Source organism: Felis catus, chromosome D2 (assembly GCF_018350175.1).
Source record: "Felis catus isolate Fca126 chromosome D2, F.catus_Fca126_mat1.0, whole genome shotgun sequence".
Lineage (NCBI taxonomy): Eukaryota > Metazoa > Chordata > Mammalia > Carnivora > Felidae > Felis > Felis catus.
In genome coordinates, this window is record NC_058378.1 from 68,885,723 (window position 1) to 68,903,681 (window position 17,959).

Consider the following 17,959-nt stretch of genomic DNA (forward strand, 5'->3'; position numbering starts at 1 on the left):
CCAAGAGTAGACACTACACCAACTGGGCCACTCAGGCACCCCTAAAGCCATACTTCTTTAATGAAGCATATTTACTACAATGCCAAAAGGATAGGTTGCAGTATAGCTGTGAGCCTTCCTGCAGAATCAAATTTAGTTCATGGCATATAAATTATTTTTTTAATTTTTTTAATATTTATTTTTGACATGGAGAGATTGTGAGCAGGGTGGAGGGGGTAGCGGAGAGAGAGGGAGACACAGAATCCTAAGCAGGCTCTAAACTCTGAGCTGTCAACGCAGGGCCTGATGCCGGGCTCGAACTCACAAACTGGGAGATCATGACCTCAGCTGAAATTGGAAACTTAATTGACTGAGCCACCCAGGAGCCCCCATGGGATATAATTTGAAACACTTTAGATAAAATGCATAGATTGGAGAATTGAATGTGAAATTCTCATTTTTAAAGAAAGATAAAGGCTTCAAGGAAATTTCAAGGTAAGTGGGGAGAATGTAGAGTTTATCTCCAGACCTCCAAAAGTACAGGCTCACTCTTCTTCACTATTGAGGATATTTGGTAGAAAATTTTAGTTGTATTTATTTAAAGAATATAAAGAAGATTGCTAGGAATGAGAAAACCATTATCTGAAAAAGGAACTGAAGATGTTCAATTCTTTCAAAAATTGCTTTTCTCTTTGCGTTTTCATTTGGAGTCTTCTGAAAGAATTGAGAAAGAACAAGAAAAATAATGAAGAAAAAAAATCAATTGCTTTAAATGATCCAAATAACTAGGGCTCAGTGCTTCTGGGCAACTTTACAGGAAATATTGAAAAATGGGTTTTTGGCCCAGGAACAACTTAAATGAATCCAACAAAGGCAAACAAGGAGTACAAGATCTCTCTTCTGTGCTCTGGCATTTAGATTCAGGAAATGGGAAGAATCCAAGACAGTGGTTCTCTTCTAGGTGAGACGCACCTAAGACAAAGAGTGCAGGGAAAGAACATTGAACGGGGACTGAAGACCTAGTTTTGCATTTTAGCTTCAAGGCCAATGGGGTGTAGGCAATTTGTTTAACTTCTCTTGGATGCTTCATCTGTAAATTGAGGGGTTAGACTCATTGTCTCTGAGTCTCAGGGTTAGAAAGAACCTCAGGGGCCAATTAATCCAATCTTTCCTCAATGTAGTGGTTGTAAGTCTCTTGCTTGAACAGTTTCAGAGATGAGAAGACATCTGCTGTCAGAAGTCAGAAGTCAGAAGACTTGAGTCCAGGCCCAATTGGGAAACTGACCAAATATCTAGGTATGGAATCCCTCACTTGACTGAATTTTATGTTCCTATTCCACAAAGCAGTGAGGGATGTATTAAATAATTTCTGGCATGGCATTAATGAATTTCAGTGACATCAAATCCCTAATACACAAAGAATATTCCTTTCTTTCTCCACCCTGCATCCACTTTGCTCAAGACTATGGATGAAAATATATTACTGTGTTACTCTGCCACCTGCTTTAAATGGGGGAAATAGCCAAGAGATGCTTATCTGGGAATAGAGAGGTGAAGTCTAAGCCCTGCAAGGAAGGAGTGGAAGAAGAGGACCAAGTAAGAGGAACAAAGACAGAATAGACTCTGTGCTAGCTGGAAGAGTAGCAAGTTAGAGCAGAAGGATGAAGCCAACTGTGTCTAGACTGGGAAAGAGGAATTGGAAAGACACTAGGAATGCTGCATCTAATAGTATGCCAATGCTAAAAGGTCCCTGTATGGAGCGGGGAGGGAGAGGGAGAGATAATAAGTCAGGATGTGTAATGAACTCTCTTCCTCAATATTGTGGACACCGACACCTTGCCACAACTTTGCTCCCATATGTCATTTAGGCTAAAATATAAGCAGCAAACTCTAAGGGGCTGAAACCCAAGAGTTGAGATTCCCTTGAGTATTTTATTGTGACACATCATGGAGATCACGAACGCTGGGGGTGTGACCTTGAAGGTCCCTCCTTGCTCTGGTAATCTGTGCCTCAAACATATAGAGTCTCGGGGGAACATACAAGGTAGTCTGCTTCTCACTTTCCAATTTCCACTTATTATTCCTGTGATGGCTTATTTTACGTTTTAATTTGATTAGGCCACGATGTGCCCAGATATTTGGGCACATTATTTCTGAGTGTGTCTGTGAGGGTGTTTCTGGGTCAGATTAGCATTTGCAATAGTGCACTGAGTAAAGCGTCTTGCCCTCCCCAGTGTGGTTGGGCATCATCCTATCCAGTAAAGGCCTGAGTAGAATAAAAAGGTGGAGAAAAGATGGATATGCTCTCCTTGCCTTCCCATTGAGCTAGGTCTTCTCCTTCCCTCAGACTGGCACTTACACCATCAGCTTTCCTGATTCTCGGGCCTCCTGACTAAGACTGGAACTACATTGCCAGGTATCCTGGGTATCCAGCTGGCAGATGGTGGGTTGTGTGACTTCTTAGACTCCATGATCACATAAACCAATCAACTCCTTTTTTTTAAGTGATTTATTCTATAGTTATATATATATTCTTTCTCTTTTGATTTTATAATATTTATATTTACACATATAAAATAATATATATTATTATATATAATTATTATACATAGTATATAACATAGCAGATTTTATATATGAATATAAAATACACCTATTAGTTCTGTTTCTCAGGAGAACCCTAATAAAGTTTCCTTCATCCTTGGGCTTCTTTGAACATTCATCTCCCTCAAACACACAGAAAAGGAAGCTAAAGTTATACAAAGTGATAAAGGGCTCTTTCTTTGGGCTCTGACTATAGAGTGGCTGCTCCAGCAATCAGGTGCTGCTGCTAGGACTGAAAGTCAATTAGAGTCACATTGGGAGGCAAGAGTGGGCAGGAAACTCTTTTCTCTTGGGAAAACTAGCCTTACCGTGTTCAGTACAGCGGATACCAAATTGTTCAGGGGTGCAATCTGTCTAAATGCCATCCATATCCTCCAACTGGTAAGGATTTGGCAGTATTACTATACAAGAAGTTGGATATTCCCATGTTATTGTAGAATGACTGCATTCATTGTTATGATTAACAGTCTGCACGTATCATGCCTTTGGAAATGTCCTCATATACTGACTCTCAGTTTGGCCATGTCTCTTTCCTTGACCAATGAAACAGTAGAAAACTTAATGCAGGCAGAAACTTGTGAAAGCACTTGTACATTTTTTGCTTTCACCTTTGATTCTCCATAATTTCTGTAAGGACATGCCTGAGCCAGCCTGCTAGTGGGATGTGAAAGACACATGGAGAGAGGCCCCAGTCACGGAAGCCATTCCATTGAGGCTATCCAAGAGCAGCCATAGCCAATCAAGCTCAGACATGTGAGGGAGCCTAGCTGAGACCAGGAGAGCAGTCTAACCCAGCATAACCTAAATTGTTATTCTAGGGACTCACCTTGTCTTCCTATAGCTGATTTCCTCACATATAACCAATAGGTGATTATTTTTTTAAGCCACTGAGTATTTAAGTGCACTATTGTAGCAACAGATCATCAATATAGGACTATATTTGATTTGTGAGAAATGAATCTGATTCTTCAGTTAGGCCAAATCTGAAATGAGATGCTTCAGAAAACACCACCAGAATTCAGCATTCAAAAAGCTACTTCCTGCTTGCCTCCCTCAGGCTTTCTGAACCCCTTGCCATGGACCAAATGTTCAGAGGTTGAAGCCCTAATCCTCAGTGTGATGATATTTGGAGGGAATTTGGTTTAAATGAGGTCATATGGGTGGAGCACCAATGATGGGATTAGTGCCCTTAGAGGCAGAGAAGGAAACCAGAGTGTGTGCGCTCTCTCTCTCTCTCTCTCTCTCTCTCGTTCTCTCTTGTTGAATATACAGCTTTCTTTGAAAGCCAGGAGGAGAGTCCTCACCAGTTACTAACTCCACCTGCACCTTGACCTTAGACTTTACAGCCTCCAGAGCTGTGAAAAATGTTTTACTGTTTAAGCCACACAGTCAATGACACTTTGCCATCGCAGCCAAAAGTGACTAAGACACACCTTTTGCATTTGTTCTATCCTTCAAAAAATATAAAAAACCACACTGAAAGGTCAGTAATGGATAAGTGACTGTGTTGCTTGCTTACCTGTGTCTTGTCTCAAGATCCTCAGGTGACCAGATTGTCAGATTGCCAGCTGAATTATACAAACCTCTGGAGTTTATCAAAGTGAGCCATCTAGCTCTCAACATTAGACAAATATTAACAATAACCTCTCCAAACAGATGGCCTTTCCTATCAGCACGAAACCTTCTAGGCTAAGCTAGAAACAAGGAGTGCCAAAAGAAAATACATGTCTACAGAAAAATTAAGCTATAATCACGTGTCTGAAGACTGATTTCAGATATATTTTTCTCTTTTATCTACCCCTTTTACATGGCAGGTCATTGGCATCTCATAAATCAGCCTCATTTGTAGTCCTAGAAACAGAGGAGATGGCTGGAAAAGAGCTCACAGCTCTCTTGCTAAAGGCAACCTCTGGGTCCTCTGTCTTCTAGCATAGACTTCAAGAATATATTTCCCTTTGGTAGTTGCCCGGCATGCTCTGAGTTTCCTGGCCTTGGGTGGCCAAGGACATTTGGCATTAAAACCTGTCTTCTAGTTCCCTGCATGGGACTTTCTGGCTTCTCAGCTACTTACCTCCTCCAGCTCCATCCACCTTGGCCATCTGTCTTTCAAGCTGAGGGCGGACTCGGCCAGGTAGAGAGGCACGCCCAGATCATTAGCCACACAATTTCCTGTGGAGGGAAATCCTCAGTGAGGCAGAACCCTGAATTTGAACGCCTTTAAAGGTAGTTGAGACTATCTCATTGTTTTCCATCCATCAGTCAGAGACTTGGTCACTGTACATGTCATTAAAGCTGGGCACAAGGTCAATATGGATCCAGAAGCTGGGCTGACTAGGTGCTGAGCTGCCGAGTTTCTCTCAAACATCCCTTATCCAGAACAGAATTAAATACAAGGTAAGGGGAAGTTCTGATTGAAAAGGAAGAGAAATAAGAAACAGTTAGGGAGGCTAAGGGATCATTATACAGAAAAAAAAAAATCCAAAAGGAGGGGGTTGCTCAAAAGTGCCAAGTGGTGCAGGAATTGAAGAAGACTCCCAGACAAGCAAAGGGAAGCACTAGGCAAGGTCATAGCTCCCAGGGTTTGGTTTATTCTCTTGGCATTAGTCTCAGAAGTTTGGGATGAATCCAACCTCAACAGAAGTCAGAGAGGTTCCACATTATTTTTTTGGCTGAGCTGTCACTGATAATTTCCCAGATAAAGAAACTCTTGTTAATTGCTTAAGTGGAAAGAGAACACATTCAAGTTTCTCTCTTCCCAAGCAGCCTTTTCTTTTTAATAGGTCCTATGTGGAAACTGATACCCTAACCCAAAAGAACGCACGTACGGGGTGGTGGAGGGAGTCACATCTCTTGGAAGACTGGTATGTGGACTTTTTCTTTTGCTCCAACTTAGATTAATTGTGTGACCTCAGGCAAGGCATGTTCCTGTTCTTGGACCAACTGTCTCCATCATGTAACATACCTTTTTTACAGTCCTTTCCTCCCCTGGTGGTCAGTGGTTCTTATTCTTTCCAGATTCAAATCTAATTACAGTTATAGAGGGGATCTTGCAGAGCACCACACATAGACAGCTGAATGCTAGTCTCTTTCTGTCAGAATTCTGTCTACACTGAAGGAGTGCAATCCTATAAGGTCAATCCTAGGAGGTCAATTTGCTCCTGAATTAAGAATGTTCTGACTTAAGAGTGACTCCAGCACCAGTTACAAGGAAAGAACACCAAAGTGGGAGGGTGCCTAATAAACAAATCTAGCTGCTTGCCAAGCAAACAAAGAGGTTGTATTTTATTTTATCTGGCAAGCATCAGTAACACAAAATGCTGAGTGGGGGTTCTAAATGAAAACTGTCTCCTTCACTTATGTGAATTTATAACTGTCTATATCAGCAAAGAAAATTACTGAATAGAAGTATTTATCCGCTCACTTGTTAATGACATGAGACACACAGGTCTTTAACCATTTACCATGAAAGGCAAGCTTAGTCAAAAAGCAGCTTATTTATCCTGGGGAAACATTGGCAATGATTCTTGTAGTGGTGATTTGGTGTGATAAAACTCTATTGTCTGGGGGCAGCTAGCAGGCAAGGAGCCATTCAGAAGAGTTACAAAACTAATCTTTACTGGATTTGTCACAAACAAAGGATGAAACATTCATGCAAGAAGTCAAGATCCATCCTGGGCTATAAGCCACTGTTCCCCCTCCCAGCCCGCTGAGAAAATTCAATACATTCAAGCTAGTCAGCAAACAGACCAGAGACTCTGAAATTGATTAAATCTACGATGTGTTTATTATGCTCCTTGTGACTTAGCAGACAGGGCCTTGTAGGGGAAGGGAAGGGAAAAAAAGCTAAACAAAACAAAACTGCTTGTTATTCCAAATGGATACGCTGGTTTCTGTTTCCCGGTCTCCATGGATTTCAGTGAACCATCATGGTCCAAGTGTTTCGCACCCAGATCGAGGCTGAGTCGCAAAGGAGCTTATGGGCTTTCTCGGCACCGAAGGATAAACCCAGAAGAGATACAATTGAGACCTGGCTGGGAGTGAAGGGTCTCTGAGTCCTGCTCTGCAGGGATAAGCTGCAAACTGTGTGAACGGTTCATATTCCTCTAATTAACCCAAGAAACAGATCTGTATCACTGTTGATTGGTTCAGCCTTAGAAAACACACACACACACACACACACACACATACACACACACACCATCTCCTCAACTTTTCTCTCTTCTCCTCTCAATATGTGGTTTCTTTGCTGCTTCTTAACTGGAGAAAATATTAATGGTAGCTCTTGCTCGCTCTTGTTCTTTCTCTCCTCACACATTGATACATGCCAGAAACTAACCATGCCCAATTTTCAAGATGGCTTTTTAAATGCAATCTATTGTTCACGAAAACATTAAGCAATCATTTTCTCTAGATGCTACAACCTTACGTGATTATTTTTACTTTCTTTTTTGTGTGTGTACTTGTTTTTCACGTTGTGTATACTTTCACAACTGCATGTGACATGTTTACGGTAAGAATTAACTTTCATTTTAAAGAGGAAACAAAGGCAATTTGTACACAACAGTGCATAATGATTGCAGATTTTGTAAGAACTATCTGTTCAACAATAAGAATCAGGAGGAGGAATATACTCCAAAAAAATTCCGTTGTTTGCTTTCTGATTATAACGTGGCTTAGTAGTTAATGCAGAAGTAAAACATTCAAACACATGATTTTCAAGGCCATTTGAGCCTCAGAGCATTAGGCAAGAAGAGTGAAGAGGGCCCAACTGCCAGGTCAATAGAGAAAATATGGTTCACCCTCTTTCAGGGCATTGCTTCTAAAGGATTCTCTGGAGATGAAATACAGTTCATGTCAAGATCATGGCCATGGCTGTGAAGCTTAGTAAATAGACTTTCTGTACTTCCAAAAGCTTGAACATAATGTTGCTCTGCCTAGTCACCAGAGCATGATTCAAACCTGGGTTGTCTTTCACCTTTGGCATCATACCAACTGATGCTAAACCTCAATTTGGAATAAAGATGGAATAATGATGCTAAACCTCAATTTGGAATAAAGTATGTCCTAGACATACTGTGCAGTGGAGATTTTAGAAGTGACTAGCTTCAGAAAAGCAGACGTTTTTTCTCTCCATATTCTCTAATCCTTCTCTAAAGCACCAAATAGCAAGCATATGCCCAAGGATTAATGGTAAATCTCCAGTACAGTGAAGAGAGGAAGCCTAAAGCTTGACTGGCTGCTAAAAAGACATTAACAGTTACTTCTCAAAACTGCTTTAAATGTAGGGCTGTACTCATTTTTTAATGCATTTATAAAGGGCAGGAGAAAGAAAGAGAGAAGGAAAGAAAATCAAGAAAGGGAGAAGAAACAACGGGAAGGGGATGGAAAGAAAACGTATGCAGGGTTTCTTTCAAATTGGAGCTGACACTCAATAAATTTGCTAAAGCTACCTTATACTTTGTATACCCTCCTTTGTTGTTAGGATTATATAAACCCATTACATAGTTACAATGTAAAAATTAATCAGAGAGTGGGACATAAAATTAAGTATGTGACGTAAGGTGACATTTGAGTATGGGAATTTTTTTCCCCAGCTCTGACAGAGAATCCTGAATGCTGGAAGGCACCATACGGCTAGAATGTGGGCCCCAGAGAAAAAGAAATCTAAGCCCTGTGGACAGTTTACTTAGAATGAGAACATTTGTAACTTCATTATGGTGTCCATAAAAGTAAACAGAATGCTACAAGAATTCTAGGGATTAAGAAAGAAGGTTTTAATATTGGCACACTTGAGATGCTATTGCAATTTGATGATTCTGCTCCATAGAGCAGTATGTTTCAGACTGAAATTAGGAAGTTACTTTTCCAGGAAAAAGACATGAGAACCATGTATGCATTTACTCCAACTCTGCAGCAAGCAATGAAATAAGAAGGTAAACCACCCTTCAGAACACTCAGAGTGCTCTCAGAAAAGCAGAGAGAGACACAGTTCCCAGTGCCCTGCAAATAGCAGAATACATCCCCAGGATTACAAGTGGTGTTTTTTTCCCCAAGCATGTAGGGAATAAAAACCTCCTTAGCAACAGCACCGAGAAAGGCCATACTCAAACTTTGGGCAAGTGTATAAATATAAACAAGTAAATGAAATTGATAAAACAACAACAGCTTTCCTCCCCCAAATGGAAAAGCTCTTCCATTTGTATAACCAAGATTGATGAATGATACCACGATTTAAAAGACTGGAATAATTTGATGCCTACTTTCAATAATGAACATAGCATCCAGAGAGGATGGCAATAAGGACATAGCAGACCTAAACCATACTGAGACATATACAGAACATTCCACTGAAAAACAGCAGAACGCACATTCTTCTCAAGCACACATGAAACATTGTACAGAACAGATCATACATGAGGTCATAAAACAAATCTTAACAAACTTAATAAAATTAAAATCTTCCCAAGTGTCTTTTCTGACTCAATGGAATAAAATTAAAAATCAATATCATAAGAAAAACAGGAAAATTTGCAAACATATGACAACACATTTTTCAATAACCATTGGGTTAAAGAAGAAATGAAGATATCTTGAGACAAACAAAAACAAAAAAATAGAGAATAGAAAAACAATAGAAAAACTGATGAAGCTGAGTTTTTTTTTTGAAAAAAAAGAAACTGACAAACCTTTAGCTATACTAACCAAGAAAAAAGAGGGAAGACTCAAATAAATAAAAGCAGAAATGAAAGAAGAGACATTACAACTGATGCCATGAAGTAGGGAGGGGGACATAAGAGACTATCGTGAACATTTATACACCAACAAATTGAACAACCTAGAAGGGATACGTCTAGAAATAGACAACCTACCAAGACTGAATCAAGAATAAATAAAAAGCCTGAAAAGACAAATTACAAACAAAGAGATAAAATCAGTAATCAAAAACCTCCTAATAAAGAAAATCCCAGGACCAGATGGCTTCACATGTAAATTCTGCCAAACATTCAAAGAAGAAATAATGCTAATAATTCTTAAACTCTTCTCAAATATAAAAGAACAGGGAATATTTACAAACTCATTTTATGAAGCTAGCATTATCCTGATACCAAAGGCAGACAAAGAGACCACAAGAAACAAAATTACAGGTCAATACCTTTGACGAACGTAGAAGCAACAAGTCTCAATAAAGCCAAATTCTACAGCACATTAAAAGGATCATACACTGTGACTTAATGGGGGCGCCTGGGTGGCGCAGTCGGTTAAGCGTCCGACTTCAGCCAGGTCACGATCTCGCGGTCCGTGAGTTTGAGCCCCGCGTCGGGCTCTGGGCTGATGGCTCAGAACCTGGAGCCTGTTTCCGATTCTGTGTCTCCCTCTCTCTCTGCCCCTCCCCCGTTCATGCTCTGTCTCTCTCTGTCCCAAAAATAAATAAATGTTGAAAAAAAAAAAAAAAAATTTAAAAAAAAAAAAAAAAAAAAAAAGGATCATACACTGTGACTTAATGGAATTTATCATGGGGATACAAGAATGATTCAACATATAAAATTCGATGTGACATTATCACAATGAAGGATAAAAATTAAATGATCATCTCAATAAATGCAACCCCCCCCACATTGGACAATATTCAATATCCATTCATGATAAAAACTCCCAACAAAATAGATATAATAGGAGATTCTTCAACACAAGTAGAATCATATATGAAAATCCCACAGCTAACATCATACTCAATGGTGAAAAAATGAAAGATTTTCCTCTATGATCTGGAACAAGAGAAGGATGTCTACTTCCACCATTTCTATTCAACACAGTACTGGAAGTCCTAGCCAGAGAAATTAGACAAGAAAAAATAAATAAATAAAAGGCACCTAAGCCAGAAAGAAAGAAGTGAAATTATCTCTGTTAATAGATTACATGATTTTGTATGTAGAAAGCCCTAAAGACTCCTCCAAAACTGTTGAAATGAATTCAGTAATTTTGTACGCTACAAAATTAATGTGCAAAAATCAGTTGCACTTCTATATACTAACCATAAACTATCTGAAAAGTAAATCAGAAAATACCGTCCCCCCCCCGCCAAAGAATAAAACACTTAGGAATGAACTTAACCAAGATGGTGAAAGATCTGTACACTGAAAACTATAAAATACTGATGAAATAAATTTTATTTTATTTTATTTTATTTTATTTTATTTTATTTTATTTTATTTAAAAATTTTTTCAATGTTCATTCATTTTTGAGAGAGAAAGAGAGAAGAGCATGAGTGGGGGAGGAGCAGAGAGAGAGGGAGACACAGAATTCGAAGCAGGATCCAGGCTCTAAGCTGTCAGCACAGAGCCTGAAACAGGGCTCAAACCCACGAACAAGGAAATCAGGACCTGAGCTGAGGTTGGACACTGAACTAACTGAGTCCCCCAGGTGCCTGGGAAATTTTAAAAAACATACATAAGTGGAAACATATCTTGTGTTCATGGACACAAAGAATTAATGTTATTAAAATGTCCTACTACCCAAAGAAATCTACAGATTCAATGAAATCCCTGTAAAAATTCCAACGGTATCTTAAGAAATAGAAAAAAAAATCATACAATTCATATGAAGCGCAAATAATGCTGAAGGGCCAAATTTTGAGTAATAAGGACAAAGCTGGAGGCATCATATTTCCTAATTTCTATATTTATTACGAAGCAACAGTAATTTGAACAGTATGGTACTGACATAAACTCAGACACATAGACCAATGGAACAAAATACAGGGCCAGGAGATAAACTCACACATAGATTGTCAACTGATTTTTGACAAGGGTGCCAAGATTACAAAATTGGGAAAGGATAGGCTCTTTAATAAACGGTGTTGAGAAAACCAGATGTGCACATTTAAAAAAATGAAATTTAACCTTTATCTTACACCATACACAAAAATGAATTCAAATGGATTAAAGATTAAATGTGAGACAGAAACTGTAAAACTTCTAGAAGAAAATATAGAAAAACGCTTCTAAGCATTGGCCTTGTCAATTTCTTTGATATGACACTAAAAGCATAGTCAACAAAAGCAAAAATAGACAAGTGGGACTACATACTGAAAAGTTTCTGCATAGCAAAAGAAACAATAAAGTGAAACGGCAATTTACACAAAGGGAGAAAACATTTGCATATATTATCTATCTATCTATCTATCTATCTATCTATCTATCTATCTAATAAACTCCTGAAACCCAATAGCAAAAAACAAATGAGCCAATTAAAAAAAGGGGGGGTGGGCATCTGGGTGGCTTAGTCCGTTAAGCATCCAACTTCAGCTCAGGTCATGATCTCACAGTTCATAAGTCCAAGCCTTATATCACGTTCTGTGCTAACAGCCCAGAGCCTGGAGCCTGCTTCAGATTCTTTGTCTCTCTCTCTCTGCCCCTCCCCCATTCATGCTTTGTCTCTCTCTCTCTCTCTCTCTCTCTCTCTCTCTCTCTCTCTCAAAATAATAAATAAACATAAAAAAATGGGCAAAGAACCCGAATAAACATTTCTCCAAGAAGACATACAAATGGCCAATAGGTATTTGAAAAAGTGCTCAACAACTCTAATTATCAGGGAAATGCAAATCAAAACCATAATGAGATACTAAGTCAAACATGTTAGGATGGCTATTATTGAAAGAAACGAAACAACAGCAGCAACAACAACAAAAAAAACACAAATGATAACACTCATTGGTGAGTATGTGGAGAAAAGGGAATCATTGTATACAGTTAGTGGGAAACTGGTGTAGTCACTATGGAAAACAGTATGGAAATTTATAAAAAATAAACATTTTTAAAAATTATAGAACATAGGGGCATCTGGGTGGCTCAGTTGGTTAAGCATCCGACTCTTGATTTAGGCTTAGGTCATGATCTCACAGTTTGTAAGCTCAAGCCCTGTGTTGAGTTCCATGCTGGCAGTGTTGAGCCTGCTTGGGATTTTCTCTCTCCCTCTCTGTCTGCCCCTCCCCTGCTCATGTTATCTCTCTCTCTCTCTCTCTTTCTCTCTCTCTCTCTCTCAAAATAAATAAATAAATAAAAATTAAAAAAATAATAGAACATATGTTCTAGCAATCTCATTTATGGGTAGATCTCCAAAGAAATTGAAATCAGGATCTGGAAGAGATATCTGCATTTCTACATTCATTGCAGCACTATTCAAACTATCCAAGACATGGAAGGACCTACATATCTATTAATGGATAAATGGATAAAGAAAATATGAGATTTACATACAACAGAATATTATTAAGCCTTTAAAAAGAAGAAGATCCTGCTATTTGGGGTACCATGAATGAACCAGGAGGACATTATGCTAAATGAAATAAACCAGACAGAGAAGGACAAATAACACTTATACCATCAATCTAAATTTGTCAAGGTCATAGCAGCAGAGAGTAGAATGATGGTTTCCATGGGGTGGGAGAAGGGGAGCAATGAGGAGGCATTCATCAGAGAATTCTCATCAGAGAATTTAAAGTTTCAGTGGTACAAATAAGTCCTTGAAATCTATTATACATCCTAGTGCCAATAGCTAACAATACTGTACTACATGCTTAAAATTTTTCCAAGAGAGTAGAACTTATGTTACTGTTCTTATTACACACAGAGAATTAAAAAATGGAGAGGGAGGAAACTTATATAGTTTTATAGGATATGTTTGTGACATTGATTATGGTGATAGTTTTGCTAATGTATATGTATTCTAAACTCATCAAATTGTATACATTAAATATGTACAGTTTTTTGCTTTACAATTATATTTCTCTGACTTCCTCCACACCCACAATCATGTGACCTCCCAGACCCTGTAAAAGTCCTTGTAATTCCTTCTGGGTGTTTTGACAGTGGTGAATTGCTACCACGTAGTGGCGATTATTTGCTCTTCATTCCTGAGGTCATGCCTCTTGTTTTCAATACTCTGATGCTAGTCAGAGTCAGACCAGCTTACTCTTTAAAGACACTGTCCATTCCTGACTCCTATATCTCCAAAGTCCTCTCAATGGCTCTGTGGATTTCCAAAGGAAGAGGAGTAATTGACATACTTCCTGAGCTATGCAGTGGGGTCCATTCACCAATTCCTCTGCTTAAGATTGCCTAAGAAAAAAAAGCATTTGTGACTAAGGAAGCTCCAGCAAACTCTTAAAAACTTCTTTTATTGCCAATTGTGTTTGCTTCCTTGTGATTCTCTGACAGAAAAATAAATAGAAATGTTATTATCCCCAAAGGACCTGCTCAAATCTTCCCAACTAATGAGGTAATGAATTCTCTGCACTATGATATAAAGACCAAAGGAAGAAAGTTCTTTGCAGGAAGATGTAAAGGGAATTGGTGAGACATGACTACATTCTGAAATGGTGAAAGCTGAACACAAGTGCTGCAGGATAAACGGAGTTGAAATAAAAAAAAATCTGAGATTACTACACACCTTTGGTTGTACTTTTATATATCTGCTGGTGAGAGAATGACATGCCTCTCATTGGGAAAGTATGCCTGCTACAGTTTCAGTGTATTTCTGCACATGGTCTCAGTAGTATGCATCTGAGTATGCTTGAATTGTGGACTTGAGTCCACAGTAGTATGCATCTGAGTATGCTTGAATTTTGGGCTGTGGTTATGTATTTCATTTCATTTCATTTCATTTCATTTCATTTCATTTCATTTCATTTCATTTCATTTCATTTCAGAGAGAGTGTGCACACAAGCTGGGGAGAGGGGTAAAGGGAGAGAGAATTCCCACCACCCTGGGATCATGACCTGAGTGGAAATCGAGTTGGACACTCAACTGACTGAGCCGTCCAGGTGCCCCTGGGTCTTCATAGTTGTGGAAAACCTTGTCTTAAGAAGAAAGAGGAATTTTAAACATGAACTGAGACATATAGCAAACATATAGCCTGGAGGTGTCTTTATGGCTCATGACTACTTGAATACATGAAGAAAAGCACCACACCCATGTCTATAATGGAATGGCCCCTTTACAGAACAAGAATTAAGAGTACAGTGTCTGTAATCAGACTCCCTGAGTTCAAAATCTTGCTCTTCTCACAAGTTGTGTCTTTGGAAGTGTCTCATCTGTCTCTGTCTTACTTTTTTCTATGTGAAACGGAGAATATGGTAATACCTACTTTGGAGCTACTCTGAGGATTAAATGAGATACGTATCCAAAACACAAAGAGCACTGTTTGGTCCATCATGGATACTCCCTATATGTGTTGTTGCCCCTGTTGTTGAGACCGATCCAGGGGAAGATAGCTCACCCAAGGCAGCCCACTCAAAGTCTATGTACTTAGAACTGTAAACCAGAAACAGAAATCAAGTCATAAACTCCGACTCACATTCATGGTAGCTTGAGAAAATGTCCCTAAACTGTTCCTGAGTTTTCTGGTGTTTCCAGTCTTGCTTGTTCATCCCCAATTTTCTGTGACATGACACAATATATGTTCAATAAAAGGACTCAGTGTGTGTCTAAAAAGGAAAGCGTAGCCAAAAGAGTGCAGGATTTCTACAAAATGGTGGACACTGATGTCCTAGCTGGTAACTGGAGAAAAGATGATGCAATGAAGACAAAATAAAATGCATCCAGATTCAGAAATACTAGGACACATTCGTGGGGCTTTTACTCCTGTGTATCAAGACATCTTTCAGTTCTTCTAACAGACAGCACTCTGCCATTTCTCAGTGCCTTTGCACATGCTGTTCTTTCTTCTGCTAATCCCGTTCTCTCACCCCTCCCCATCCTTAAGATCTCAGCCTGGGTATTATTTCCTACGGAAAGACTCTGAACCACTGTGGTAGGTCAGTTTCAACCCTGGACCACCATGCTAATTGGACTCTTGCAAAACTATCCTGTACTACAGTCTGTGCACTTAATAGAGTTTATAATTTTAGATTTGCAAAATGTTCAGTTGATGCTGGCTATCCCACTACCTTGCAAGCTGCTGAGAACAGAAAACATCTGACCTGCTCATTGCTGTATTCCCAGCACTGGGCACAGAGCCTGAAACAAAGCCAAGGCACAAAAGAGGTTTGTTGAATGAATAAATGAGTGAACAAATAAATGGGCAGCGCAAAACTTTTCCACAACTATTCTAGTTTCCAGGAAGATTGTGTTGTTCCCTCATTCATACTCCCAGAGTACTTTGCAGATACACTGATTATTCTTGCTATATTATGTTCTAGTTAGCAGCTCCCAAACAAAGTTGTGAGCTCTTGGATGGCAGGGTTTATAACTAAGTTCTTCCTACGGCCACTGTGCCTAGCACATGACAGGTACTCGATTCAGATTGGTTAAAATGAAAGAAAACTTAATTCCCTCACACAATGCCAAACAACCAGCAGTCAATCCATGGCTTGTTCCATAAGAAAAAAATTGGCTGTTTTCCTGAACTTCATTCTTGATTTAGTCAAGGTGATCTATTTGTTGTAACCTTAGAGTGGACTTACATCAGCTTTTAAACACTTCAAAGAATCCTTAAGTCTATCAGTTCCTTGAGCCCCAACCAGAATCCTGTGAGCTAGCCAGGCGGGTATCATGATGCCCATTTCATATTAAGGAGATTGAGCATTAGCACAGTTACAGTTGCCTAAAATCAACACTTAGGAAAGCGTAAGCTAGGATGCCATCCAGTTCTCCAGACTATTTCTGAGTTAAGAACTCTTACTCCAAAATCAGGATCTCCAATACTGTGGTTATTGATTTTTTTAGGGAGGAATATCTCTTAATTTCTTTGAAGACACAGAATTATTAAGTGCCCGTATGCAAAGGGGATGAGCCCAGGTAAAGATGACAGAGATGTCTCTGGAAGGGAATAAAGTAGTACGCAACCTGAGGGTGGAGGGTTTGACAAGGAGGCCTTTATGGGGGTGCAACAGCTGAGAAGGGCAGTAAAGGAGATATGCCCATCTCCTGATGCAATCCTGACAGCCTCAGAAGGAGGAAGTGGGGGCCCACAATGGAGATTAGGGATCTTGATCATAGCTTGTGGCTCAAAGATCATCCAGGCAGCTAAGGCATTAAGATCGCACTCAATCAGCATTTTCCCAATCTATTTCCTCAAGGACATGCTTTATATTATAATGCATTGTTGATGGGATACCATTAGGCCTCATGAGATATAATTCATGCTTAGATCAAAGTAGACATCAAAAAATGATCGTGCAAATGAAGTGCTGCACAGAATTATGGAAATTATCTGTGATTTATGTGCAAATTTAAAATTTTATGATTAAACAAAAAAATGACAAATTGAAGAAATCATATGCTTTTACTTTATTCAAAACACAAAGAACAGCATCTCACAAATACATGCTGAAATTATAAATCAAGAGACATGGCAAAGACTACTGATCACCCAACAGATGACGTACATCACCCCGGTGGTTCTTGCAATTGGCTTGAGCCTCAGGAGCTGATGGAAATTTGGCCCCTCCCCCCTCAGGGAATTACACTCAGCTTCTTTGCTTTGCTTCACCTTCCCTTCATAGCGTAAATGGCAGATTATCACAGAGGAAGAATAGGTTTATTTTTTTAAGGTTATTCTTAGAAATTCATTTTGAGAACATTTTTCTTAGAAGTAAACTTTGAAAATAAAATAAAATTAGAATGTATGTATGTGTGTTTGTACATACACTGACACATCCAGACACTAACATCTCTTATGTTTGGGGAATTCACTCTTGTTTTGGGAATTCTGAGAAGCCTAGAAAACCCTTTCTGTCAATCATTTGCATCTATGTTATATTCTAATTCCAGTCTTCACAGTAGATATTGATGTGCTGGTGAGTGACGACTGGATGCACTCACTTGGTCTGCCTCCATGGAGAATGGACAGTGAGAAGCTTCAAGCTAGGAGTGCCCTGTCCTGACACAGCAGGGGTCTGACAAAGGCCTTTAACAGGGGTGGCCCTTGCATCAGACAGGAAGCAGATGGCCTATTCCAAAGGATTTTATTGAACTCAGCTTTTTAAAGGGATTGTGTCCAACAAGGGAGAGTGAGTCTCTCAGATACTGGAAATCATGGGAGGCTTGAAGAGGAAGGGACTGAGTTTCCAGCCCAGTGAAAACTGGAGCCATAGAAGAAGTGCCTCAACGAGAGTTTTTGTCAAAGGAACACAGTCACTCTGACACTTCAGCCAGGCTGCAGCAGGAACAGGAATAAATACTCCAGCCTCTCTAGGATTCCCAGATAAAATACAGGATACACAGTTAAATATGAATTGCAGATAAACAACAATGGTTTTGTAGCAGAAGTATGTCCCAAATACTTCACAGTTACCTACAACTTAAATTTTACTAGGACCCTGTATTACCCCCCCCAACTTTATTGAAATAGAATTGACAAATAAAATTACATAT

General features: G+C 39.2%; 1 long non-coding RNA gene across 1 annotated transcript; it reads left to right on the plus strand.

The window, feature by feature from the left end:
- The first annotated feature begins 359 nt into the window (after positions 1 to 359).
- LOC123380916 lies at positions 360 to 9,110 on the plus strand. Its single transcript, XR_006587322.1, has 3 exons — positions 360 to 1,275; positions 2,327 to 2,422; positions 5,364 to 9,110. It is a non-coding gene; the product is annotated as an uncharacterized LOC123380916 (long non-coding RNA).
- The last annotated feature ends 8,849 nt before the right edge of the window (positions 9,111 to 17,959 follow it).